The sequence below is a fragment of the Balaenoptera physalus genome (assembly GCF_965194825.1).
Source record: "Balaenoptera physalus genome assembly, chromosome: 13".
Lineage (NCBI taxonomy): Eukaryota > Metazoa > Chordata > Mammalia > Artiodactyla > Balaenopteridae > Balaenoptera > Balaenoptera physalus.
In genome coordinates this window covers 38,607,541-38,635,055 of record NC_138892.1, presented here as the reverse complement: position 1 = coordinate 38,635,055, position 27,515 = coordinate 38,607,541, and the positions used below count along the sequence as shown (strand labels likewise).

General features: G+C 39.5%; 1 protein-coding gene across 5 annotated transcripts in view; it reads right to left on the bottom strand.

The window, feature by feature from the left end:
* The window catches only part of LIN7A (lin-7 homolog A, crumbs cell polarity complex component), a 318,473-nt gene that overhangs the window by 206,839 nt on the left and 84,119 nt on the right, over positions 1-27,515 (bottom strand). The gene's annotated exons all lie outside the window — the stretch shown is intronic.

Below are 27,515 nucleotides of genomic sequence, written 5' to 3'. Positions count from 1 at the left end.
GCGTTGCTCTGATATGAAAGGAAATTCTGTCAATTTACAAGTTATAATGAGACATGACAACCATTGTGTCCTTCTCATCTGACACTTATCTCTGTTTGGATCCACCCACAACTTGCCATGTTCCTTAAATGCAGACTAATTGGTAAACCTTAGGACTAGCTCAATTTCAATGTGCTCAAATTAAAAGCTTTACTTAGTATGCTGCTAAAAATAATCCCAATTTATGTTTATTATCAAAAGCTGAATGAATTCTCTTCCTAGGATTTGGGATGACACTGAAGTGTATCACAAAAGTCTGACAATACTAGAATTTTTAAATCATGAATCTCAAATTGTTTGCCAAACCTACTGCAACCAGAAGAACACTTTACGCTACAAAATGAAAAGCTGTAGTTGCTAAGAGATTCTCTGAAGTGGCAGGTACCTGTTTCATTTGAAAGTGATTACTTACCCAATAAACAATCTTTAAGTATACAAAGCTTAAGATACAGCTTTGTTAAACAAATCCCTGTTATGTGGTCTGAATGAGTAACATGTTCCCGGTTTTTATAGGAACTATATTCAACGTTTTCTTCTTTTTCTTTCCTTCTTCCTTTTTTAAAAAAATTCATCTAATTTTCCCAAGCAGCTAAAATTGGAGCTTGATTTGCTTACCATCACCTGAGACCTCAGGAAATCAGAAGTTTCAACTTCCTTTTTTGTTTGAGCTTTCTTTTATCTCTACTATATTTGATGTCTTTCCCTTTCTTCTATATTTTCACCTCACGTTTCTTTTTAATCTTGCATCCATGTCTTTACATAATGACAGCAAACTATAACCTTAGTCCTAATGACAGTGAAATTAGCTCACCTCGTTTTTTCTTGTTTCCAGCCTTCTTGGAAACCACGCAAATGAACACCTGACTTGATTGTGTTTGGAGAATCTATGAGAAATTAGACCTGGCCAAAATGTAATCTGTTTCTGCATGTCTGAAAGAAGCTGAACAAAATACTGCCCTCTTTTACATTAAATACTAAAACACCTGTGTCCTATTAATTTTTGTATGCTCCATTGTATCCAATCCAGAATCATGACAATTGTAGGCACTTAAAAACTGGTTGTTGAATAAAATTGATTGTACGGAATTAAATGTTATTGTTATATTATACCAGTATTATGTATTATATACTTATATATACCTATATATTATATTAATATTATATACAAGTATTTGTCTTCACTAGTTAACAGTGATACTATATCAAGACCAATTTGACAAGATTTAGATTTCTTACAAAATGTGAATTCTGAGAAAATTAGGATTTAAGGAACTAGACTCCATCTTTTTATAATAATCAAATTTAACCTTCTACAAGTGGGTGGAGTATGAACCATGGGTATGACCTGGAAAGTGGATCAGAGTTTATTTTAGCACTCATGAAAATTTTCAGGAAAGCCTTATTTTAAACTCTCTGGGAGGTATTTCAAAGTACATTGTCCAAACTACATTTCGTATGCAGACAAATTGTTTCTAAAATTTCTTAGACAATGAATACAATGAGCATTTCTTCATTAGCCAGTTAAGTACTGGGAGTATAGTTGTAGGAATACACCTACCACGTACAGATTAGCAAGACGATACCTCAACACTGCATCACCAGCGACCCAGCCTCTCCATCCAGACTATGCTTTATTTACACTTCATCTACAGCCTCAAGTGATTTTAGATACACTTGATGAAAGAACAAAACACTTTTCACAGAGCTTTAAATTTAACTTTCAATTGAAGTCTATATATTTTACCTTCCCTTCCATAACTCCTTATCTGTCTAATGTTTTCTCAATAAAAGTTAGCTAAATAATTATTGTCTGGCATTTTAAAATACTAGACACAAGAAGATATGGATCCTTAGGCTCTATGAGTTTTAGTATTTCCCTGGCTTAGTACATAAAACATAGCCAAGCTTTTACACTGGTAGTGATTCCACCTGTGTATATTGTCAAATTGGAATTTTTTTTCCCGGTAATTATTACTAGGACATCCCAATCTCCTTTTTCATATTGCTCAGGAAATTGGAAGGGAAAATTTTATCAGGAAATTGCTGGAGAGACACCCAATCGAGTTCGGTGTTTTCAAAGAGCTCATTATAAAGAAACCTTACAAATTTAACTTTTCATGTCCTCAAATATCTCCTATACTAGAGAATGGATGAATGTTTTTATCTAAACTGACACTTTGATAAATTATTCTGCTACCAAGCTACTTAATAATGTTTCCTCTGTTACCTTATCACTACTATATCATACTATGACTCAGTTTCTTAGTTACTTTGAGAATTGTATGGTGAGGTTAGTGCAGTGCTATCTGTGTCTTTAAAAGATGATTAGAGGACAAAGTGAAGCTTGGTGTTTGCAGAAATTGCTGTGGTGAATAGTTGTTGAGAACATGACTACTATCAAGCTGTACAAAAGATGATTTAAAATTCCAAATAAAAATTGTGAAATAATGAGTTTCTCCTCATTATATCCGATTCCCTGGGGCTGCTTTGTCAGACTTTCAATTGATGTTTCTTTTATAAAACAAATCTTGGGAATAGAGGAGGAGGAAAAATAATTGTTTAGTAACTTATTGCATTTGCATAGCAAACTAATAGTAACTAATGAAGTGTTATTTAGTCATAAGTACAGTTATACGATCTATTGAATAAATTTAAAGATGACAAAAAACAAACTTGAATGCCTTTTTCCCCTAATTACAAAATAAATTCACTTCTTGGGGAGGTTTATATGGTAAATATAAATTCCAGTCCTATGCTTTAGATATGTTTTCTTTGTTTAAAAAATATGTAAAAATTTTAATTTATGTTATCAAGACTATCACTAATCATTCTTTCTAAGATGCCCACTCTGTGCCATGGTTCTTTCACAGTACCGTCCATCTTTGTTTCCTAGTACTTATCATTATTGTAATTTTACACTTATCTCCATGACTATTTGACTACTACCTCTCTCCTGTAGATTGTAAGCTTCATGAGAACAAGAACCAGGATTGTTTTTTGTTCTCCTTTGATGTCCATGCCCAGCTGAAAGCCTGTAACATGGCAGGTACTCATTAAATATTTACTGAATAAATAAATGAGCCGAAAGAAAATACCTGCCCAGAGACGGAGGAAATATTTTGGAGTAGTGTTGACTTGCTCGATGCTATTCAACACACACTACACAAAAGACTGTTCATTGACTCTGTAACCATAATTCAATTGCTGTATGCATGAAAATGTATCAGAAACATTTTTTAAGTGTAATTTTAAGGAAGTTCTAGGAGATGAGGTTTGGAGGTTCGGTTGTAGACTAAGCATGAGGAGTTAAGTTTAAAATTCACAGATAAAACATTTATTTGGATAAAAACAGATGCTGCAACTTCATATTAGATTAAAAATAACAATATTTTCTTGTCAGATGAAAAAAATTTAATCCCATAGACCACTAGATGTCCTTAAAATTATACTTGTACCTTTTCTAGTTCGTGAGTCATTAGGATCTGACTCAAAACAAACAGGCAAATGCAATAAACTTGAAATGACTTGTTCAACAAGGTCTTGAATTTATAGTAAATAGCTGGGTTTTGCTCCATTTGAGAGAAGATTAAATAAAATAAGTTTAGCTTTGTTTTATCTTTTGAATAAGATAATATCCCAATACTTTAATCTGGGTATGAATTCACATTTTTTAATGCAGAACAAGCTACTCATACACAAACAAGTTTAAGTTGAAAGGCATTATTTTTCAAGTGGCCTTAACATAAGCCACTCCTGCCATAATTTGCTGAGTAGTTTTATCTTACCTTTAATTATACGTACACTGAATACCTTAAGTCAAGTGCAAGAACGCCATCACATTCTAATAATGCTTTAAACACATTTATTTTTGTTACATTTATCAAGGATATCTCTAACAGGTAAGGAAAAAGATTAACATGTCTCTATTAGGGATCCTTTTTCTTCTACATGCATCTCAGTGTCAACACTTATTCATGCATATAAATGATGCAAAAGAAAAGAGGAAATTGTTATGTTGGTTTATTAAGTGCGGATAGAGGTAGCTTTACTATTTTTATCTGACATTTCAATAATAGAATGCCAGTTCAAATGCCATAGACGTCTGAAAGCAGTGACTGAGAAAAACGCATTGTTTACCTGAAAATCAATGTGTATTTAAAGGCATTATGTTCTTCTTATGTACGGGGGTAGATGATGTACTTAACATGTGACTGTCAAAGTCAAGGAACATTTTAAACTAAATTAGATATGAAATCAATATGGCTATTTTTATCATGAATCATAGACTTCCTTTAAAAATACATTCTATAGAAAACATATATATATATATATATATATATAAAATTTTTTTTAATTGAACAGTTCTTAAGAGTTATTCAAGCCAGTCTCCTGAGAAGTGCAAAAAGAAATCCTTTATGTCAATTGAACCATTACCATACCAGGTGATAAACTGTAAAATTCCAATAAGCATTGTAGGAATTCCAAAATATGAATAAGTGTTATTTCATTCCAAGAAAAAATAAGAATAAAAAATATGGGGGTTTTGGTGGAAAAAAATAAGAATTTATTGTTTTTATTTCCAATTAAAATGTCAAATGCAAGAATTCACAAGGCAGGGAGTGAGTTGAAGAAAACACAGGTGCCTAACTCGCAAACTACAAAAAAACAGTATAAAAGGTGACCATCTGGGGAGAGCTGGCTGACTTAATTTTCCTATGAGCTTACCGTCTGCTCCATATTTTTCTTCCAAACTCCCCATTCTGACCTTGAAAATGCAACTACATGTTTTGCTACATGCATTTCCTTCTAAACATAAATGCAGGTAGACTTAATTATGCAAAGGATATTAACACAACAAAGGACATATTGTGTTGTATTTTATTTTATCTCAGTTTTCCGATTTTTTTTAAAAGGTTTTATTTCTGATGGTGATACTTTTTCAGCCTTTTAGCTGTTCTATAAATTCCTAGACTTTCCATGATACACCTGCAAGTGCTGACAAGCACAGTTCTAAGCAACAACTGCTTCTTTGAGAGCAGTGGTTCACAAGGAGGCCCAGAAGGCAGACCTCTGAGAACGTCAAGGAGAGGAGTTGGAAACCTAGGATTGTACTCCTTATGTGGACACAATGAATCATCACAGGGCGGATGACAAAGCTGAAACAGTGAGGAATTCCTGGCTTGTCACAATACACCGATTGCCCAACTATGCTGAGGATGTCAGGATTTCTGAAGGAGGCATCACACTTTACTGACATGGGGAATTAACACTCTGAGCATAAAAACAGATTTTACACTGGTTTTCTTTTTATGTCTCAGTCTGAATACTGAAAATCATGCTTACTTTCAAGTACTTACTTTCAAGCACTTGTTGCCGCATCTTTTCTAAAACGAGACTTTTGCTTTATCCCACATTTTTTTTTCTGGAAAAAGAAAATCTGTAGCTATCACTTCTTCAATATCCCTAATTCATGCTCTAATCATTTCAAGATTAGCCTCCTGCACTATATACATGGTATCTGCACTCCTGAAACTTGTTTCCAGCCTTGAATGCTTTCCAGGTTAAAACCCTGATTTATACTTGGCTGTCCTCCAACATCGTAAAGTTCATCAAGTGCTAAACTAAACGCATCAAGTTTGTGAACCCACATGTCTCCCCTTTGACTTTTTCCTCTCCCCATTTTCATCATCTATTAGTCAATAAGGCATGCCCATCATTATCTCATCCTTCCTTTGCATTCCTATAACTCTTCCAGATTACAACGATAATACAACAGTGGTCCAAAATGGTCAAACTGTTCCAAAGAATAATAGGATTCCTCGAACAAAGAGTTCCATGATCTGCATATTCCATACGACTTAGAGATTCACAAAGTATCTGAAAGGCTACAGTAAAGAAACATCTTATTAAGTTTGTTTAACCTGATGTTTGGGAAACCCAATATCTCCTAATTCATTTTACCATGGAAAGTTTTTCAAGGAGCATCCAATAAAATCTCCCAGAGTCATGTTTGTAAAACATTCTTCTTCCCTATAGATTCAATCCTGCAGCCAATTTTCATAGTAGCTAATAAATATACAGCTCAGATGATTTCAGTTCCCTGCTCAAAATTTTCAAACACTCTCGATTACCCATCAAACAAAGCTAAGCACCTCTATCTATCTGCAACCTACATGTTTAATCTGCTCTTTCATGACTTCATTCATCTCTGTAGTTCCCCAGACGTCAAGCCTAGGATCTACTGTACTACAGCCGCTCATCCTCAAACCAAATAAACGTGTTTCATTAAATAAATGTGTACCATCATTTAGCAATGAATCAACCTTTCACACAAAACTCTGGTACTATGAACAGCTCTTTAAAGACTTAATGGCTTCCTGATGCTTTCCAAACTTAAACCAAAGTCTACTTTGCTAAAGAAAAATATATTTACTTTCTTCTCTCCATGATTTGAAAAACTTTGCTGTAGATAAAGTTACCTGCACTGAATATTTTTAGCAAATTAAATTGTCATTATTGCATGGTTTTCCTGAAATAAAGGTGGTATGTGGTGTTTAGTATAATTGAGCCAGATGGGAAATTGGTAAGTAGATGTGGAATGATCATATTATCTGTGATCACTTCATTTCTTAACCAGTGTCAAAACACATATTCTTATCCAATTTAAAAAAAGTAACATCTATTGAAAATACTTCTAAACCTTAAAAAATTTTAGGTTATAATTTTAACTGAAATGGTACTTACTGTTCAAGAAATACTTAGTTGCACATCTGCTTTGGGTCAAGCATTGGTACCAGGCAAAAAGCAGTCAACAAGATGGACACACTTGTTACCACAGTGTGTAGTTCTCACCGGGAGTTCCAGGCATGCTGAGAATTATATCTCCCTCCAGCTACTATGCTATTTCTCTGAAAGCAAAAGTTCTACAAAAAGTTGTTCTTACTGTCCCTAAAATATCTCATCCTCTCCTGAGCCTACACCAATGAAGCTTTTACCTACTATTTCAAAAATGTGTCAGGACCATCAATGACGTTCACACTGCTAATCGCAATGGTCAATTCCCAGACGAGGTCTTACCTCACCTGTTACCATTTCACACAGATAAGCCTTCCCAGCTTCTTAAAAGACTTCATTTACTTGGCCTCTGATCACCACTGTCTTTTGCTTTTCCTCCCTGGCTGGTGCTTCCTCATCTTCTCAACCTTTAAGTGTTGTAATTACGCAGAGCTGAGTCATCAAACGTCCCATTTTTTCATCCTCCAGATGGCTTTAAATACCATCGATACGTTGATAATTCCTGTATTTATATCTCCATCCTGGACTCTTCCCTTGAGCTCCAGAGTTTTTTATACAGCTGGCAACTCACACTCTTCATTCTAGCGTCTAACAGATATCTCAACACGTCCAAAATCGGTATTTCTCCTGGACGTAAACCCCTCCCCCTACGCTCTTCTGGAGTCTTTCCAATCTCAGGTGAAACGTCCTCTTTTCAGGTTCTCAGACCAAACACCTGATTCTTTATCAACTGCTTTGTTTCTCCTACACCTTATACTCAAACCTGCATCAAATCCTGCTGGCTAAGTCTTCCAGGCGTGTCCAGAATTTGACCACTCGTCACTACCTTTCCTGTTACTACTCGGATCCCTACCACCATCATCTCTGATCTGGATTCTTTCATTTACTTCCCAACTCATCTAGCCCGTTCAAACTAAAAACCCCACCATCTGTGGCTTTAGTATCTTAGACTAAAAGCCAAAGTCCTCAAAATAGCAAGCGTCAGCCTCCTCCAGTCCGAGGGCGCGCTGGCCTACCTCCAGTGCTCGGCTGGGCTCCCGCAACGCGTCCAGGCCGCCGTCTTCCCGGGGGCGGCCAGGTGGCCCTCAGCGGCCGCAGTCTCCATGTCCGGCGGCGGGTTACCTACAGCTGCGTGGTGAGCAGGCTGCCTGGGGCCCCCTGTCCCGACCGCCCCAGCCGCTCAGAAAGGAGCTGGGCGCAGACCTGCCGCGGTGGGTCCGCTGCGGTGGCAGTCCCCAGGCTGGGACAACTGAACTGCCCCTCAAACAGATGGGCACCATATTCGGAACCCCGGACGGAAGCGAAACCCCTCTAGGGTGTTCCGGGGCCCACCAGCCCCGTGGAGGGCGAGGCCTGGCGTCCCAGGAAATCACCAAGACTCCCAGCCCCCAGCCTAGAGTTGCACTTCCTGGAGCGGCCTGGCGCCACCTCGCGGCTGCTCCAGGGGCTGCACCTTTAGGACTCGGCTTTCCTAGGACTGTCCACCCAGAACCCACACCCTGCGCCTTCCCCCTTGGCCCTGCCCATCCCAGAGATAACTGTAACAGCTAAAATGACATCACTTGTCCAGAAAAAAAAAAAAAAAAACCCAAAGCCTCTTTGTCTTTATCTCTTTCTACCCTTTCCCTTGTTGACTGTGCCCCAGGCACAGGGCTCATTGCTGTTCCTAAAATACTTTCAGAACATTATTGCCTCAAGGCCTTTACCCTTGCTGTTTCCTCTGTGCTACTTTTCCCTAGTTATCCTCAGGGAAAACTCGTTATTTACTTATACAGTAAGTCCCCTACATACAAACCTTCAAGTTGCAAACTTTCAAAGATGCGAACGTGCATTCGCATGTCCAATCATGTAAGTTACTTCACGTGTCTGGCTTACATTGTCACGTGCGTGCATCCTCCGCAAGTGGTTGTGCTTTTGTGTACTTTATTGTACAGTACTGTATAGAGTACAGTAGTACAGCATCTTTATTTCAAGCCCAGGATGTCCGGAAACAAGCGTAAAAGCAGTGGTGATAGGTATTATAAACCTATTACAGAACAGTACTATATAGCCGATTGTGTTAGTTGGGTACCTGGTTAACTTTGTTGGACTTACGAACAAACTGGGCTTATGAACACACTCTTGGAACAGAACTCGTTCGTATGTAGGGGACTTACTGTATCTAATACATGAGGACTTCCCTGGATCCACCCCTACTTTCCTTGGCTCTCTCACCACCCCCCCACAAACCTGCTTCATGTTTCTGCAGATTACTTAAAATTATAGAAAGTACTATGTACTTATTTGTTTGTCTTGTCCTCCTCCACCTCCACCCCACTACAATATAAGCTTCACAAGAGTTGAAATTATGTCTGTGTTCACTACATAGGACCTAGAACAGGAGTTGGGACATAGTAGGCACTCAAGAATTGAGTGAATAATTGGGTGAATTTACAAAAGGGCATTATAAGGTGCTATGGAAGCATAAAACAGAGGGAACTAAACTAGGCTCAGGGAACAAGAAAAGATTTTTTGAGGAATCTGAAACCCAAATGCTAAAAAGACAAGTAGGAATTTGCCAAGAAACGGGAGGAAGAGGAAGGGAAGAGTTCTCCCCACAAAGAGAACAACATTGCCAAGATCCTGACTTTGTTTATTCAACAAATATTTATTAAACACCTGCAATGTGCCAGGCTGTGTTCTAGGTATTTGGGACATAAGTAGTAAAGGGGAAAGGCTATACATAAATAATTTTTGGCATATGGTCAGTTAATAAAATTAAGAACATATTAAGATATATTTAAAATATTGGAAAATGGGAAGCCACTGAAGAGTTTAATGCAAAGAATGACATGATCAGATTAATATCTCAGAAAATCAAAACCAAACATAAGCCTTACCCCCAGTTCCTGGCTGTCTTGATACTTAACCAAGAAGAGCTTCATTTCAGGTTCCACAGTCATTTCTAATATAAGCCCTTAGTATCAGATAAAGTGAAAATGGTGCTAATTATTTTCCTGTATGTGAATACAAAACAAAAGAAGTCTTATAAATAGAAGTTTTCAAGTTTTTCAAAACTTTAATATAATGTAATGTCATTTTATTAAAAAAAATCTTAGCATTCTTTTCTCATATTTTTCAGGAATCTTTTTCAAATTTACTTATTCTTTCAGTGTCATGTTCTTTCCTTATAGTTTCTATTTTTAAAGTGCATTTTAAAATCATTATAAATATGCTTATGGTCTCTTTCTGATTTCTTCTATATCGAGTTCTTTTAGTTTTTCAGACATATCTTCCTTCTTCTCTCTGAATTTCTGTTCCTTCTGCCCAAAACACAGGGCTCACTAACCCCCTGGTTTGTTGTCAGCACTGACAACACCCACTCGAATGTTCTATCTCCTTCTCATTCATTTCTAATGTTTATTTGTGAGCTCACCTTTGGCAGGGATTGTTTGTTCTATGAGAAACCAGTGATGTAGCTGGATGCTTCTTAAGAGCGCTTTCATTTTACTTCCTCTAGTCTGTCCTAGGCTAGGACTTTTTATGTAAGTTTCTTGTGAGAAAGTTTCCTGAACCAGCTCAGTGGTATATATTCAGACTCCAAGCTAAGCAATGCAGTTTAGGGTATGGGTATAATGAAGATCTAACACGTCACCCTCAGTTCCTGCTTTGCCCTCAGCCATGGGGCTTATTTCTCAGCCTGGGACCACTTGGCATCTCCTTCATCTCCCTCCGTCCGCTTGTACCAAGATGTCAGCGCGATACCACTGCCATTCCAGCCTTCACTTCCCCTTTCATTCCTGGCACCTGGAGATTATGCTGTCTCACTTGCAATCTAAGCTGTAGAGAGTTTAATTGTTAGATTTTATGTGGCACCTCTTGATGTTTGTAATGGGAGAGGTTCTGTGTTAGCTCAGTCTGCCATATTACAGATTCACTCAAATTAGTCTCCAAATTGGATTTTAATTTGAAATATGAGCAACAACATAAAGACAGTCTGCCTAACCAAACAGTTGCTCAGATGTGCAAATAAACACCAAAAATTAACCAGGCTGCAAAAATGCTTTCAAAGTCTGTCTTCCCAACTGGGAACACAATTTCTTACTCAATTAGGTTACTGTGAATTTTAGCTCACATAGGATAGGTTAACTTGGCAAAACTGTAATAGTATAGGAAACGTGAAGAGTATAGAAACCTATCCAAGCAGAGAGGGGAGGTGAGCCAGGCTCACACCCAGCACAGGCTCACTCATCTGTGGCAGAGCATGGGCAGAAGAGACACTGGGTGCCATACAAATGGGTAAGAAGAATTCAGCTGAAGTGTTTAACTGATTGATGAAAGTCCAAATGTGAGCTAGCATGACAATATAAAACCTCTGGGAGTGGCAAATACAGGCAATTTTTACAAGCTTTTACTGGGAGCTCGTGAGAAAGAATGGATCAGAGTTAAGAGTAAAGGTAAAAACTTGTTACAACAGGGAGACAGATAAAAGAAAAACCCTGTATGCCAAGGTGGAGGGAGAGGGAAGCAGGAAACAGTGTTAATTCCAGGATCCAATACCAATACTATTAGAGGCCCCCTACCACTGAGGAAGGGGCAGGGAGCTCTCCCACCAAGACCCTCCAAGGATGAAGGCAGAGTTTAGTCTGGTAGACCAGGAAGAGGCAGGATCATTGAGAAAGCCCCATCCTGGAGACTCAGGCACAGGGTCTTCCTGAGACCAAGGCTGGGCCAAGACAACAGAGAAGCTCCTTTGTCCCCACCACCAGGCTAGTAAGTACCAAGAAAGGAGCGACAGTAGTCTACCCCTGAGGGAATGTAAGAGCAAAAAGCAAGAATCAGCTGGGACACGAGTGTACAAGGAAGACTGCAAGCTGAGGGTCAAGCAACTCAAATGGTTCAACTGAATGCATATATAAAAGCCATTCTCTCTTTTCTATTTCTTTAATGCTCTAAAAGCAGAGGTTGGCAGGCATTTTCTGTAAAGAGTCTGAGAGTAAATAGCTGAAGCTTTACAGACCAAATGGTCTCTGTCTCTGAAATTACTCACCTCTGCCACTGTAGCCTGAAAGTAGCCTGAAAGCAGCCATAGACAACATGTAAATTAATGAGCATGGCTATGTTCCAATGAAACTTTACTTATAAACATGGAAATTTGAATTTAATACAATTTTCATTGTATTAAAATATTTCATTGTCACAAAATATTTCTCTTTTTGAGTTTTCCAACCATTTAAAATAATGAAAAAAACATTCTTAGCTCTCAGGCTGGATTTGGTTTGGGGGTTATAACTTGTGAGCCCTGGTTTAAAGCACAATTAGTAGCAATGAATTATGCATTTATAGCATAGATATAACAGTAGCACAAAAGACAAGAGGCAGCAGTTGGAAGTATATTATTTTAAGGGAGGCTGTGATAAGTTAAAGATACACACTGTCGACCCTAGCCAACACCCCCCCACAATACAAACATTAAAAGAAAGACTTATAGCAAAATAAGCAAAGGCCTACATCAATATTAGATCAGTAAAGTACTCTTTGAATGTAAGGCAATTGATTAGATACAGCTCCTTTACATTTGGAAAATGCATAATTTACAAATAGAAAATTTCATCTCGAAAAATATCCAGGAGAAACTGCTAAGAAAAAAATAATTAAATGTATTTAAATAATTCAATGTATTTGAAAATAATGGAGAACAATCCAAGAGAAGAGGCTCTGAAAACTTGTTCGTACATGTAAGACAAAGATTTCAAAACTCACACAGGGAAAAAAATGAAGCTAAGCAGGAAATTAGGTATACCTTAATGTGTATCTGTGTACAACTTATCTTGCCTATAGCTAATTTGTTCAACTACTTAGGATAGAGGATTGCTGAGGCTAAGATCATGTGATGATTGCTATACTGTCTTAGCTTAAATTGCTATAACAAAGTACCATAACCTAAGTGGCTTCAAAAACAGACTTTTATTTCTCACAGTTCTGGAGACTGGAAAGTTCAAGATCAAGGTGCCAGCAGATTCAGTTTCTGGTGAAAGTCCCTTCCCAGCTTGCAGCCATCTGCCTTCTGGATGTATACTCACATGGTGAAGAGAGAGCTCTAGCCTCTTCTTATAAGGACACTAATCTCATCATGACCCCCACCCTCATGACCTCATCTAACCCTAATTACTGCCTAAAGCCTCCACCTCCAAATCACATTGGGGGTTAGGACTTCAACATATGAATGGGGAAGGGAGAGACGAAAACATTCAGTCCATAGCATACACAATCTTAATACTTTGCTATTCAAAGTTATCATTTGGAAGCCAAACTGTCAATACTTGGAAAATGTGTGTCATCAGAAGAAATGAGTGTCTACATGATCCAGAATACCTTATTTATCCAGAGGCGTGTATCTGTCAAACTCAACTAACTAAAACAGGTCTGAGAAGCTGGAGTGATGCAGAGTTTCCCTTTGAGCCACCCACATAAATATCTCATCATTCCTTCAGTAACATGCATTGCTGTCCTGCCTTACTTGTTTTATCTTCCACTATTCTTTTACAGAAGCTCCATTTTCTAGAGAACATATACTATACCAGAGAAGGAAAGGAAATGAATCCTATATTTTTCAGGTTAAAAATGGTTAAAAATTAACCATTAATTAATTTTCAGTTATCTGTAAGGTTTTGAGGCAGGAGATAGATGGGCTCCAGGCTAGACATTTACAACTGGCCTGTTCACACTTCCTGGGGTGAGAAGAAGATGGGCTCCAGGCCGGACTTTCATTACCAGCCCCCTGTTTACACTTCCTGAGGCAAGAGATAAACGGGCTCCGGACTACATATGTATGACCAGACTCCTCTCTGTATTTCGAGATCTGCACTTCGATATAAGAAACAGCAACAGGAATAGGGTAGATAACTGGACATTGGATACTTTTATGGCAGGGACAGAGAGGGACTAAATGCTGTTAAAAGAGCAGGAGGTCATACATTTCCTATCCTTAGGGCAAGGGAAACATTGCACATGCACAGAAAGGCTCCTTGGGGGGTCATAAAAGAGGGGGCACCACCCCATAATTTGTGATGCTAAGGCCATCCCATAGGCCTCTGGGCTGTGATCCATCTTGGAAAAAAGTCGTGCACACATGTTGGGGAAAGTCCTAGGGCAGGTGTGGAAAAAGAAACCAGATAATTGGCCAAAGGTAAATGAAGAACTGACCTAGATAAATGACTTAACCACCTCTTTACTGCACTCCTTCTCATTAGGGAGGACGCCCACACCTTTCTCTCCGGGTGTGCATCTCTGCCTTGCTTCTGTCTTAACTAAACAAACTGTTTCTCTGTGTTCTCTCCCACTTGTTGTTGTGCTATGTCTCCAATAATAAACTTTGTACATGTTTTTACAGTTTTTGCCTCCGTGAGAAATGTATTTTTCACTAGGGGCAAGAGCCAGGGGGGTCTGGTGGCTAGGATTCCTGGTTTTCATCCAGGCTACCCGGGTTCAATTCCTGGGCAGGGAATTAAGATCTTGCTTCATGCCACCACTCACTGCTGCCTCTCCGAGATCAGTTTACTTAGATGGAGCATCTCTCCCACATTTAATGCTAGGCAAATACAGCATGGCTTGGGCCACTGAAACACATGTTAAAACCTCAAGGCATACATTTTAAAGATCATGGGTAAGCAGAGTGTGTTTATGCCCTTCAGGCCATTTAGAGCCAATCCTGAAGCAAAAAAAGAAGTCACAATTTTCTCTTCATGCCTGAAACTCAGGTTGTGCTGCACTTGTCTCACTTAACAGCAAAGACTGTACAGAAAGGGACTTGGGGCCCTATTATCACTTTTTCAACTCCCTCTGTGAGCCTGTCAAAATTCCAAGTATATGAAGAAGCTTTATCTGCGCATGACAGATCACTGAAAGATAATCTAAATGTCACAGTCATAATCTCTTGGTTCACTGGCACAGCATGTAAAGAAGGAACAGAATCTTGCTAGACTTTCTTATAATTCCATATTTGGGTATTTGGATCTTTTGTACCAAGAAAGTAATAAACATGATTAATAATAAGCACAACCATTTATTAAACACTTGCTATTTTCAAATAATTGTGCTAGACTTTTAAAATACATCACTTAAATTAGTCTTTACCAGCATTAGGATATACCCCTTTTATAAGCATTGAAAAAAATTCTTTCCTTTTTGTCTGAACAACATACTGTCCTGGGGATGCCTCCTACCTGTCTGTCTGCTCTTTGAAGCCTTTGCAAGCACCTCCGTGTCTGCCATCCCTTACAAGTCCAAGTCCCTCAAGTCTTGTTACAGACCCTGTTACAGACCTATGCACTTGCTCTCCACAGTGTAGCACAGTGATTAAACTCAAGGTCTCAATATAAACCAGACTGAGTTCCAATCCCTTTATTTAGCTTCTTTCTGCCTCAATTCCCACATCTTCAAAATACTAATAGCATGTGCCTCAGAGGTTTGTTTTCAGGACTAATTGAAATGAAATATGAAAAACTCTAAGCACAATGCCTGGCACGTAGTAAATGCTCAATACGTGTGAGCTGTTACTATAATACTCAAACTATGTTATCATAAATTATCTGTTTCATGTCTGTCTTCCCTGGACTGCACGCTCTACCCCTAGCCTTTGACTCGGTACCTGGCACATGGTAGATTCTCATTCTCTTTTCCTTGCAAGGCTAAGGAAGAACCAAAGGAATGTATCACCACATAAAGTGGGTGTCATTATTCCTATATTAAGAATGAAAGAAATAGAATGTGGAGAGAGTAAGCAGTATTCTAAGCTTCCATAGATAGTAAGTGGCAGAACTGCAATTCAAATCCATATCTGTCTAAATCCAAAGCTTGTGCACTTTTCATTTACTGCACTGGGAAAAACACATGCCCTGGGGAGAAGGGGTGGGGAAAAATCAGTCAGTGTTGAGCACTTACTATGGTCTTGGCAGTGTTCTAAGCACTTGCATATGTTTTCTTAGTTAATTTTTACAGTAATCTTAAGAGATAGAAACTATTATTATTTTCAATTTTATAGATGAAAAGTAAAGGACAGAGAGAAGATATTAACAGGCCAAGGTTACAGAGCTAAGGAAGAGGCAGGCATAGATAGGATTTGAACCCAGACGTCTGGATCCAGCGCTCACACCCGTGACTGGCATGTTTATGCCTCTCTCAGCATCATGTGATGCTTCACAATTAAACAGCACTAAACAAGAGTCAAAAAGTCACTCTTGGGCTTCCCTGGTGGTGCAGTGGTTGAGAATCTGCCTGCCAATGCAGGGGACACGGGTTCGAGCCCTGGTCTGGGAAGATCCCACATGCCGCGGAGCAATTAGGCCCGTGAGCCACAACTACTGAGCCTGCGCGTCTGGAGCCTGTGCTCCGCAACAAGAGAGGCCGCGATAGTGAGAGGCCCGCGCACCGCGATGTAGAGTGGCCCCCACTCGCCGCAACTAGAGAAAGCCCTCACACAGAAACGAAGACCCAACACAGCCAAAAATAAATAAATTAATTAATTAATTTAAAAAAAAAAAGAGAGAGAATGTAGGATGAGAGATACTGTTGGAACCATCTTAAAAAAAAAAAAAAGTCACTCTTGGTTATATTTTCCCCAGTCAACTGTTTAGTACACTTTTTATATCTGCATATAAATAAAAACCCTGAACATCTATATAAACTCTAGTCCCTGTCCTTAACAATTACCCAATCATAAAGTCCATCTGTAACAACTTTTCCAATTTGTCATTCAAGTTTTGCCTATACTTTTCCAGTAATCTGGTAATGGAATGTTCACAAATTCCCGGAAGGCACCCATTCTAATTTTGAGCAGAATAAATGTGGGGAATTTTTTCTTGAATAAAAAATATCTGTCATCTTGTATCCTTTGCTAACTCACCTAGTTTTACCCCCTGAAGCTATGCAGTATTTGAAGAAAAAAACACGAATTTATTCAGCACACATTTGAGCACTTGTCTTTCAGGCACTGTGATAGGCAATGGGTACACAAAGATGAATATAAATAACTTAAGTTGTTACGGTGACGGCAGTGTAAAAGAAAAAATTCTATATTGTGTGGTAAGTGCTCTAGTACAATTATGAAAATAAATGTTATAGAAGCATCAAGAAAGAAGGGATTTAGGGAAAGAGTGAGCTGGCAAATTAGGTATTTATACAGGAAATTTTTGCTTTGAGCCCCAGGCATCTCCAAATGCTTCCTGCTTCTACAGCATACCAAAATAAACACGGTCTTTGCCTCTTAGTATAGCTTGAAGGCAACAAACATTATCTGTCATTGCCTCCTGGCAGTAGGGTGGGAGTACAGTTGACTCTCCATATCCGGGGGTTCCGCATCCACAGATTCAACTAATTGCAGAATCTGCGGATGCAGAACCAATGGCCAACTGTACCATACCTTTTTATGTAAGGGACTTGAGTTTCCACTTATTTTGTTATCAGCAGGGGGTCCTGGAACCAATATCCGGCGGATATCAAAGGATGTCTTCCTTGACTTTGAGGACTCAGGGAAGAAATAATTATCACTGTTGAGTGGTGCCCATGTGTCTGGCCTGTTCTAAGTATTTTGCACGTATTAACTCGTTTAAGGTTCGTTGACCTTATGAAGTCACTGCTATTTTTATCATTTCCCATTTCACAGACAAGAAAACTGAGATTCAAAACAGTCTAGTAACACTGGAAGTTACAGAGTTAGTAAATAGAAAAGCTAGGATTCAAACTCAGACAGGCTGGCTCTGGGGTGCATGTTTTAAGTGGCATACTAAACCATCCTTGTCTCGACCCAGGACTGAATCATGATGGCTTGACTGAGGTACAGGGCCTGCCTGAGGTTTTAGAGGTGGTTGAGTGGAGTCCAGGAGGGCAGTATTCACTGGGCAGTAGAACCGAGGGCAATGAATAGACAGCGCTGGCTCCCTTTCCCTGGTGAATGAATGAATGAAGAATACATTCATTTTCACTAAATTTTATCTCTTTTATTGTAACCTGTCCAAGCTAGTTATAATTTCATTTATTTATTTTTTTAAAAGACTTTGGCAAACAACTTTTATTGAAAAACAACATTACATTCTTGTTACACTTTTAAAAATATCTAAATTTGTGAGTTTACCTGGCTATTAAACTTAAACATTATATATATTTTTGACTTCGAATTGTTGCTATCGTTTCACGGGTTTTTCTCTATTCAGTGCGGGAAATTGATTTGGTACCAGTGAATGATAGATATGATCTTTAAACTTTCTTTATAGATTTGTTATATATACATATTTTTTTAATTGAAGTATAGTTAATTTACAATGTTGTGTTAGTTTCTGGTGTACAGCAAAGTGATTCAGTTATATCATATTCTTTTCCATATTCTTTTCTATTATAGTTTATTACAATATATTGAATATAGCTCCTTGTGCTATACAGTAGGTCCTTGTTGTTTATTCTATATACAGTAGTTTGTGTCTGCTAATCCCAAACTTCAAGCTAGTTATAATTTTAGAATACTGATTTGGTTGGCCAAATTAGTTGCTATTCTTCTTAGCTCTATGTCACTTATAAAAAATCTTCTATGGCACTCATCCAAAATATTGGTAACAATGTTGAATAGGACAGAGAACCAGATTGCCTTGGAATAGTGTTTCAACCACTAGAAATCCAACAGTGCAATCATCCACTTCACATACCTCACACCTTCCACAGTGCTTCTATGAAAGTTGTGCTGTCATGAGTATATAGTATTGCTATGGCACACACCTGAAATTTGAAAAAAAACTATTCTTGGTGATCCCATGTAGGCTCTGTGGGATCACCACTTTCTTTTTTTTTTAAAACATCTTTATTGAAGTATAATTGCTTTACAACGGTGTGTTAGTTTCTGACCACTTTCTTTTTTAAGTGCCAATATCACAGTCTTCTATTAATATGCCTTAGATTTTTCTGCCAGAAGGCAACAACAAGTAGATTGGTCTGTAGTTTCCCCAAACATCTTTAACACCTTTTTGGAAGCCAGGATATTTGTTCATCAGCAATTAGTGCTCTTTGACAACTTTCCTCATAAATCACTTTCAGCATTCTCTCAGCCATATTCCCAAATTCAATACCATTAAATAGACCCAGCTATGATTTGATGGAATTTTTTTCCCCATCTAACTCGGGGGTTTAAATCTTATTGCCATTCTATGATTCCCATTATTCTATCCTTTTTCCTTTTTTGGTGAAAGATGATTCTTTGATAGAAAAAAAAAAAAACAGAGCTCATACTGAAATATTATTAACTATCACCACAGTAGGCAAGTAAACAAAAATAGCATAACCAGTTGGACTTGGAATAGCTACTGTGTTTCTAGAGGAAATTACCACCAGTTCAAACTAGAAGCCCTTGTTTTCTGTCCAAGTCAGATACTATCTGAGTGTAATTTCAATGTAAGTTTCAATTCAACCCAACTTTTTTCAAGTAGTCTTTGGGTATATTTACTTTTACTTTTAATAGACAAGTCTTCAAATTCAGCTAGCACATCACTTAGTAAAAGTCAGTCACAGAGGAAAAAAAAAAAAAAAAAAAAAAACACCTCTTTATCACGTAGACCAGAAGTAAAGCATTGATGTAATCTACATGACTTTAAGGTTGTGTTTACATTTGCCAACCCAGAGTGATTTCAAATTAAATCGATTCTAACTTGTTTATCAGGACATAGCTCTATTATTCATCCATTTGTGGTTAAAAGGAAAAAAAAAAGTAAGGCAGTATAGCTTATGTGTGTGTGTTGGTGGAGGGGCAGATTCTGCTAAGCCCTCCTCCTTTTTTGTCTTTTTTTTTTTTTACCCTTTTCAGTTGTACTCTGGCATTAACTTGCCTGGTTCAATTAACAAGTTAAGATGGCAGGTGGATACAAGCAATGGAAGTAGGGCTACAAGTATCAACAACAGCACCTCACATCCTTTCTTGGCCCTGGAGAGCATTCCACTTTTAGGTCTGCTACACACACACAAAGCAAAGTGACAAAGTAAGGTAGCCACCGCTTTTACATTATTATAGGTTGGAAGGCTTTTTTTTTAGCATTACGAATGACTCCATGATAGCTAGCCCAACTAAGTCAATTTCATTCATTCATTTATTCAGTTGATCAATCAATCAATATTAATAGTGTGTTGAGCTCTGTGTAAACAAATCCAGCAGAGTCTCTGACCTGATGAAGACTATATCTCAATAGACAGATGTCAGAACTAAATAAAGAACTCTCTCCAAGAGGTATTGGCTTTGCACCTATAATAGCACCCTTAAAACCCAATATACATATCTTCCCATTTGATACTCCTCTCTAAATGTTCTCTTTTCCCTATTAAATAGCTAAGCCCTAGCTGTGATCCTGAAAAAGCACCACAAAAGCAAAAGCATTATTTTCATAAGTGACCAGAGCACACCAAATACATCTCAGAGCTTGGATGGCTGACAAACCAAACTAGAAGGTATTCACCAGATTTCTGTTTCTTTTCCTGGAAGTTCGATCATTAACTTTTCAATTTCAATTTTAAAACTGTGTATAAAACTCTCATTACACGGAAAATACCTTTTTCAATAAGACTTTTTAGAAATTTGGTTCCTTCTTTTTGTAACTTTTATTATTAAACAAAAAGAAAAGGTGAATATGACACGATTCTGACTCCTGGAAAATATTTTGTAACTGTAGTGCAAAAAGAAACTCAAATATTGATTTGCAAAAAAAATTAAATAAAAATATGTTTTAAAATGTTTAGTGACGCTTACGGAAAAAATGAGAAAGAAAGCAAATAATGTTTGTAGACTAAAACATATCTGGCTGCTATGTAAAAAGGCTTTAGAACAAGAGCCATAAAATATAGTCAGCCCCTCTCTCTTTCCTCCCCATCACAACCATCAGGGCATACAACTTTAAAACAACATAAAGACTAGCTTAATTTTTACTTTCCTTCTTCCTTAATCTCTTCTCATGCTAAAAAATAAATAAATAAATAATGAAGGGAGAGAGAAGAGGAAAGCCCCTTTGGACTATGAACAAAAGCAATTTTCAGGCAAATACAGATTTCATAAAAACTGGTGAATACTGTTGATTAGAAAAGCTATAGGCTGCCCAAGGCTTGAATTGGGAAATACATAAAGTAATAAGCTCCGCTTGCCTTGAAAAGGGAAAGGGGAAAAGAGAAAATTTTTAATGTATCACAAATTCTATGAAAAGTGTGGCACTCATGGGATTTCCATTTGCATTCAACTTTTGCACTCATGTTTTTTTTCATAAGGTTCAAATCCACAAAATAAAAGCTCTTGGTTTTCTATTAGAATTTTCAAAGGACAAAAGTTTTAATTTTTTTAAAGGGAAAACACATCAAAATTTGTTTAATCAATATTTTAGATTACAACTTATTTTAGAATCCAAGAAATCAAGATCTACATTTACATTTTTGCAATGTATCCAAGTTGAATTTAACTCACAGAAAAGTTCAGTGGCTGTGACACCAGCATTTTATTTTATATAGGTGCCTAAATGCAGATTGTAAACTATTGATCATGTTATAAGCAAAGTCTCAAATATTTAAAATTACACAATTTCCTTTTTTTTAAAATAAATTTATTTTTATTTTTGGCTGTGTTGGGTCTTCATTGCTGCGCGTGGGCTTTCTCTAGTTGCGGTGAGCAGGGGCTACTCTTCTTTGCAGTGTGCGGGCTTCTCATTGCGGTGGCTTCTCTTATGGAGGAGCACGGGCTCTAGGCACGTGGGCTTCAGTAGTTGTGGCTCGTGGGTTTCAGTAGATGTGGCTCATGGGCTCTAGAGTGTAGGCTCAATAGTTGTGGCGCACGGGCTTAGTTGCTCCGTGGCATGTGGGATCTTCCCGGACCAGGGCTTGAACCCGTGTCCCCTGCATTGGCAGGCAGATTGTCAACCACTGTGCCACCAGGGAAGCCCCTAAAATTACACAATTTCAATTACTTGTAGAAATTATTTTAATTATCCATTTTTCTCCAAGAATTGATTTTGTGAGTCTTCTTTATAAGTCATGTAAAGACTTCCTTATAAGTCATGATTTTTTAAAAAGCCATTCTGCTTAAAATCAGGGCAAAAAGATAAGCAGAAGTAACATTTTGGAGAATTCCATTGTATTATCTTTTCTGACCTTGAGATGGAAAGTGAAGGAGAGTTGGAGCTACTGGACTGAAGGAAAGTGCCTAAATCCATGCAGTTTTTAATATAGTGAAGTATTCCTATGTTCTTCGTTATAATAGTATTAAGTATCATGGATTGCACCCTGCTTTGTTCCCTTGATTTTAGCTGAAGGTCATTCCTGGTTGTAGAGATTAAAATCTGGGCAAAGGTGTAGGGAAGAATTGCACTGAATATTTTAAATTCTGGAAGAGATGATTCCACACTAATCTCCTTATCAGCATCTTCTCTTTGCCACAAGGGTAAATTACAGTTACTACTTTCTACATCACAGTCTAATATAAAATATTACACTGAAAATGAATATATCTCATATTATGACCACTTGGGTTCAACATGTAGATCTATGCATAGTGACATGTAAATTACAATGCTCAAGATATCTTCGGGGCTTCCCTGGTGGCGCAGTGGTTGAGAATCCGCCTGCCAATGCAGGGGACACGGGTTCAAGCCCTGGTCCGGGAAGATCCCACATGCCACGGAGCAACTAAGCCCGTGCGCCACAACTACTGAGCCTACACTCTAGAGCCCACGAGCCACAACTACTGAAACCCACGAGCCACAACTACTGAAGCCCACGTGCCTAGAGCCCGTGCTCCTCCATAAGAGAAGCCACCGCAATGAGAAGCCCGCACACTGCAAAGAAGAGTAGCCCCCGCTCGCCACAACTAGAGAAAAGCCCACATGCAGCAATGATGACCCAACGCAGCCAAAAATAAATTAATTAATTTTTTAAAAAAGGTATCTTTGAAAATCTAATTATAATATATAGTGTTTTAGTCTAGCAGTAAGAAGCAAAAAGTTGAGATTTTCTTGGTATACTTATAACCAAATATCTACCCCAGATGCATACTTACAGTGTTGTTATTTCTTGGTAATTTTTCTTTTCAATCATTTGCTTGGTTATGGAGGTATTAATGGGATGGTAGCCAAGCTTTACATGTGCAACTGCTTTTTCGTGTATTCTTCCCTCTATCCATAATGCTTTTCCTAAGGATCTTATTAATACACCAGAGCTCAGATTAAATTTTACTTTCTCAGTGAGCCTTCTTTGACCAACACCATCTAAATAGGTCCTTCCCCATTATTCTCTATCCTCCTGTCATGTTTATTGTTTTCAGAGCACTTCATATTTTCAACTAATCTAAAATCCTAATTATAACTTACATCATCTGGCCCCTGGCCACCAATTCACAAATCCCATTTTTTGCCACTCTTCCCTGTGCTCACATTTTCACACTGACTTTCTTGATGCTCCCAGGATGCACACGTGAGGTCCTTCTCCAGAGCACATTCTTCCAGATATCTGCAAAGTTTGCTTCCTCACTTTCATCGGGTCTCTTCTCCAATGTCACCAACTCGGAGGAAAGGGTCTTCCTTGACTATCAAGTTTCAAACAGCAGCCCATCACTCTCTTTGATTCAGTCTTACTTTTTCTCACTAGCACTTATAGTTGTATACCTATGTGTTCAGTGTGTGGTTCTCTCATTAGTATGTAAACTCCATTAGGCTTTATCTACTTTGTTCATTAGGACCACCATATTGCTTAAAACAGTGCTTGCCATAAGGCTGACACTCAATGATTTGTTGAATGAATGAATGAATTCCTAACTTATTATGTTTTCCCCACTAGACTCTTAAGGACCATAAAAGCAGAAACTTTGTCTCTGGCATTCCTGTAGCATCTCGTATATAGCAGGTGATAAATGAATATATATTGAATGAATGAATGGTTTGAATGAGTGTGTGTGTGTGTGTGTATGTGTGTGTGTGTGTAATTTCTTTCCCTCCTCAAGCTCTAATTACCATGAAGACTATGTGGTAGTCTGTTTAGCTCACCAGTATATAGCAATCCCACAGTAGGGTCTGACTTGCTGTAGGCACTCAATAAGCAATCCTGAGGACTGGGACCAGCGTGAACAAGAACCTGCTGTGACCACAGCCACCCATAAGCGCCCACAGAGTTAACCTGAGGTCTTAATGGCAGATGGAAAAGAGTTTAGGATATACACAGAGCAGTGACAACCTGAAGCCACCCTGTTTATCCTTTCAGGGCCCAGCCTGGTTCTGGCAAAGGCTTGCTTCCCAGACAAGACCCAGGAGACTAGCGCAGACTTCTGAGCTTCTTACTTTCACATAATATCTTTTGAATTCTGGGAGGGATCAATCTTAATTTCAAGCCATAGCTTTGATTTGTTTGCTTAAAACCTCTGCCCTGAAGATTCCAGATGAATCTGTTGATAATGCCAAAGGGCATCAAACAAGAAAAATGAGATTTTAGCATAAAATCTCCCACTAACTAGTAGAGTAACCTTGAAAACATCTCTTATCATTGCTTCTTTCATGTTTTTCATTTGAAAAATGAAGATGCTAGAAAAGAACCAGCAGAATACATATGGATTACGTATTTGGGTTTGCTTGATGAGATGCCCTTAGGAGGCTTTATGCAGTGTCTTCTTTCCTTTTCTCCTGTGCTCACCTGCCACAATCCCCCTTGGTTAATAATCACAGATAAGTGAGCTATGGTTGCTGATGGAAATCTGTCAAGTGCATGGGGGAAAAGAAAGTTGAAGAACCACTGGCCTATGTTCTCCCTGCCATTCTTTCCAGGGTCAAAATGTTGTGAATCAGGGCTTCCCTGGTGGTGCAGTGGTTGAGAATCTGCCTGCCAATGCAGGGGACACGGGTTCGAGCCCTGGTCTGGGAAGATCCCACGTGCCATGGAGCAACTAGGCCCGTGAGCCACAACTACTGAGCCTGCGCGTCTGGAGCCTGTACTTCGCAACAAGAGAGGCCACGACAGTGAGAGGCCCGCGCACCGCGATGAAGAGTGGCCCCCGCTTGCCACAACTAGAGAAAGCCCTCGCACAGAAACGAAGCTCTAACACAGCCAAAAATAAAAATTAATAAATAAATAAAAATTAAAAAAAAAATGTTGTGAATCTATGAGCGTACCCCTGTTCACTATGAAACCCTTATAGTTTAAGGGCGCTTAAGTTGTTAAAATCCTTAGTTCACTTACACTAATTTACATTAATTTTTGTCCTTCTACCGTGATCAGGGACTATAGCAGGCACTGAGAATACAAAGATGAATTTAGAAATGGTCTCTTCCCTCAAGGAGTTCCGTTCAATGAGGAGAAAAATGCAACAGAGTTTGAGAAATGCTTTGATGAGGCCAAAGTAGCGGGTGACCTCAGAGCACATCAAAGGACACCTGGAAGAGGTGGGAGAGGAAGTGATCTGCAAAATCTTCCAGTAGGTGACCAGAAACTGAGTCCTAATTTTAATTCATTGAATTCTAGACTGTTAAAGCTGCACAGTGGCAGAATCATTTAATCCAAACTCCTTATGTGCCATAGAGGAAAACTGATGCCCAAAGAGCCTAACCAACTACTCCAAAGTGAGTATCAGAGTTACAGCTAGGAGCCAGATAAGTATTATTGGGCTCTCTCTTTGAAGAGATTTTTATTTTTTGTAGGAAAATTTTTATCAGTTTATTTCATCAATTTATGATGTAATTAATCAGTTAATTATATTTTAATAAAGTATAGGGGAAATTATTAATATGTATTGACTTCATGTACAGTAATGATGCCAGTAACCCACCATCTGTAAATTACAGACCGCGCAGTGAGCTGCTGGTGAATATATTCAGATACATTCACTGTCTCACCCACCCTGCCTCTTGAGCTACTTATTCCATGAACCTAATCACAACTGGGAAGGACAGGTACAGTCTGGCTGTGAACAAGAACAAAGAATAGAACTTAGTCTGATTGCACTTCCTCTCCACAACTGATCCAGGCATTTAAAGTAAGACCCCCCAAAGTGAAATGTTTTTAGTAGTAGTAGTATATAAAATTCCTCAGGTATGTACTTTTCTTGGAGTTTGTTTGCTTGTTCGTTTTCTCTCCTAACGTAGTCGTTTAACTTGGGATGTTTAAAGACTATGATTTAGGAATGGGACAATATAAGATCTCATTACATTAAAACAGAAATACTTGGGAAATCCATAATTTCTAATAGCTTGCCATCTGTTTGGTTTTTAGAGGCAATGGATTTATCCTGCTTAGTGCAGATGATGATCCTGGGGAGAAATCATGGATTATGCAATGGATTTCTTACCTTTTAAACTACTGTTATTAATTTACTAGCTTGCAAACCAACATTTTCCAACATAAAATCAATTATTTTTTTATCTTTCAACTCCTACCCCAAGTAAGGTTGCTATGGGCACCACATAACATCCGCTCTGGCGCCAACAGATTACGTTAAAGTCACCCACAATCTCTCCAAATTAAAAACCTCACTAAGTTTGCCCTGGCTTTTTCACTGTACTCGCAGCAGGATGCTCTTTTGCCTTGCCCCACAGTCCAGTTTAATCCGCTAGAAAGAATATTTTTAGAGGCACATCGGACTAAATCATTTTCATCTGAGCACACCATTTCCAAATGGCCGCCCACGGTCCTAAATCCTGCCTCTGCGGACCAGGACGAGCAGGTGTCCTCCGCTGCAGAGTCGTGAGACTCAGCGCATTCATAACTGGACGTCGGAAGCCAGAAAGGAAACTCGAACACGCAAAGGACAGGTATAACCCCGCACGGATGCACCGGAGTGGCCGAGATCGCAGCGGAGGTTTCCATCCTTAGGCTTGGGGAGGGCCTGGGAAGGAAGCAAACATTGCTTCCCCAGTCAAGTCAGAGAGCAGGACGCACAGGGTCGGAGGTCAGAAGTTGAATTTCAACCCAGCCTGCGCTGCGTCCCAGCGCCTTCCGCAGTCAGAGCACCGCGGTGGCACAGGGCTGGGAGAGGACGAGGCTGGCTGGGGCAGGAGAAACTGTGAGTTGCCACTGCCGGAGAGCCGCCGGCGACGAGGGCAGACGCGACCCCTGGCGCCTTCAGAGCGCAAAGCCCGGGAGAGCAGGGCACGGCTGCCGCGACGCTGCGCCCCGGCCCCGCAAGGCTGCCCGCGCTCCGCGTTGCCCTTTCGGCCGAGAGCAGCTCCCCGCCGCGGCAGCCCAGCCGCCGTGCGCCCCGGCACAGGTCACACGGGGTACGCCTTGTCCGCCCCCGGGCGGCTGCCCGGGCACCCGCAGCCTGACCGACCCTCGCCCCCCGGCGCGGGGACAAACTTCCTTCCTCCCAGGCCCCCGGCAGCGTAGGCTGGCAAGCGGCTCACTCGCCAGGCTTCCCCGGTCTCCGGCTGCAGGCGCCCTCGCCCGGCACGGCAAGCTTCCTCCCTGCCCCTCACCAACCCCGACACCCGGGCGGGCGCCGAGCGATCCCCGCGCCTCCGCTCCAACAAAGCCGGCGGCCCGGAGGCGATCCGGCGAGGGGCTGGGAGTGGCGGCGGGGGCGCCGGAGCCCGGCGAAGGCACCCTTGTGCCGGGCGAGTGAGGCGTGAAGGGGGCAGCGGGGACGTGGCGGGCAGAGAAAAGGGGAAGAAAGTATCCTGCTCTCAGCGCGAAAGCCTTCTTCGTTCGTCCTCGCTTCC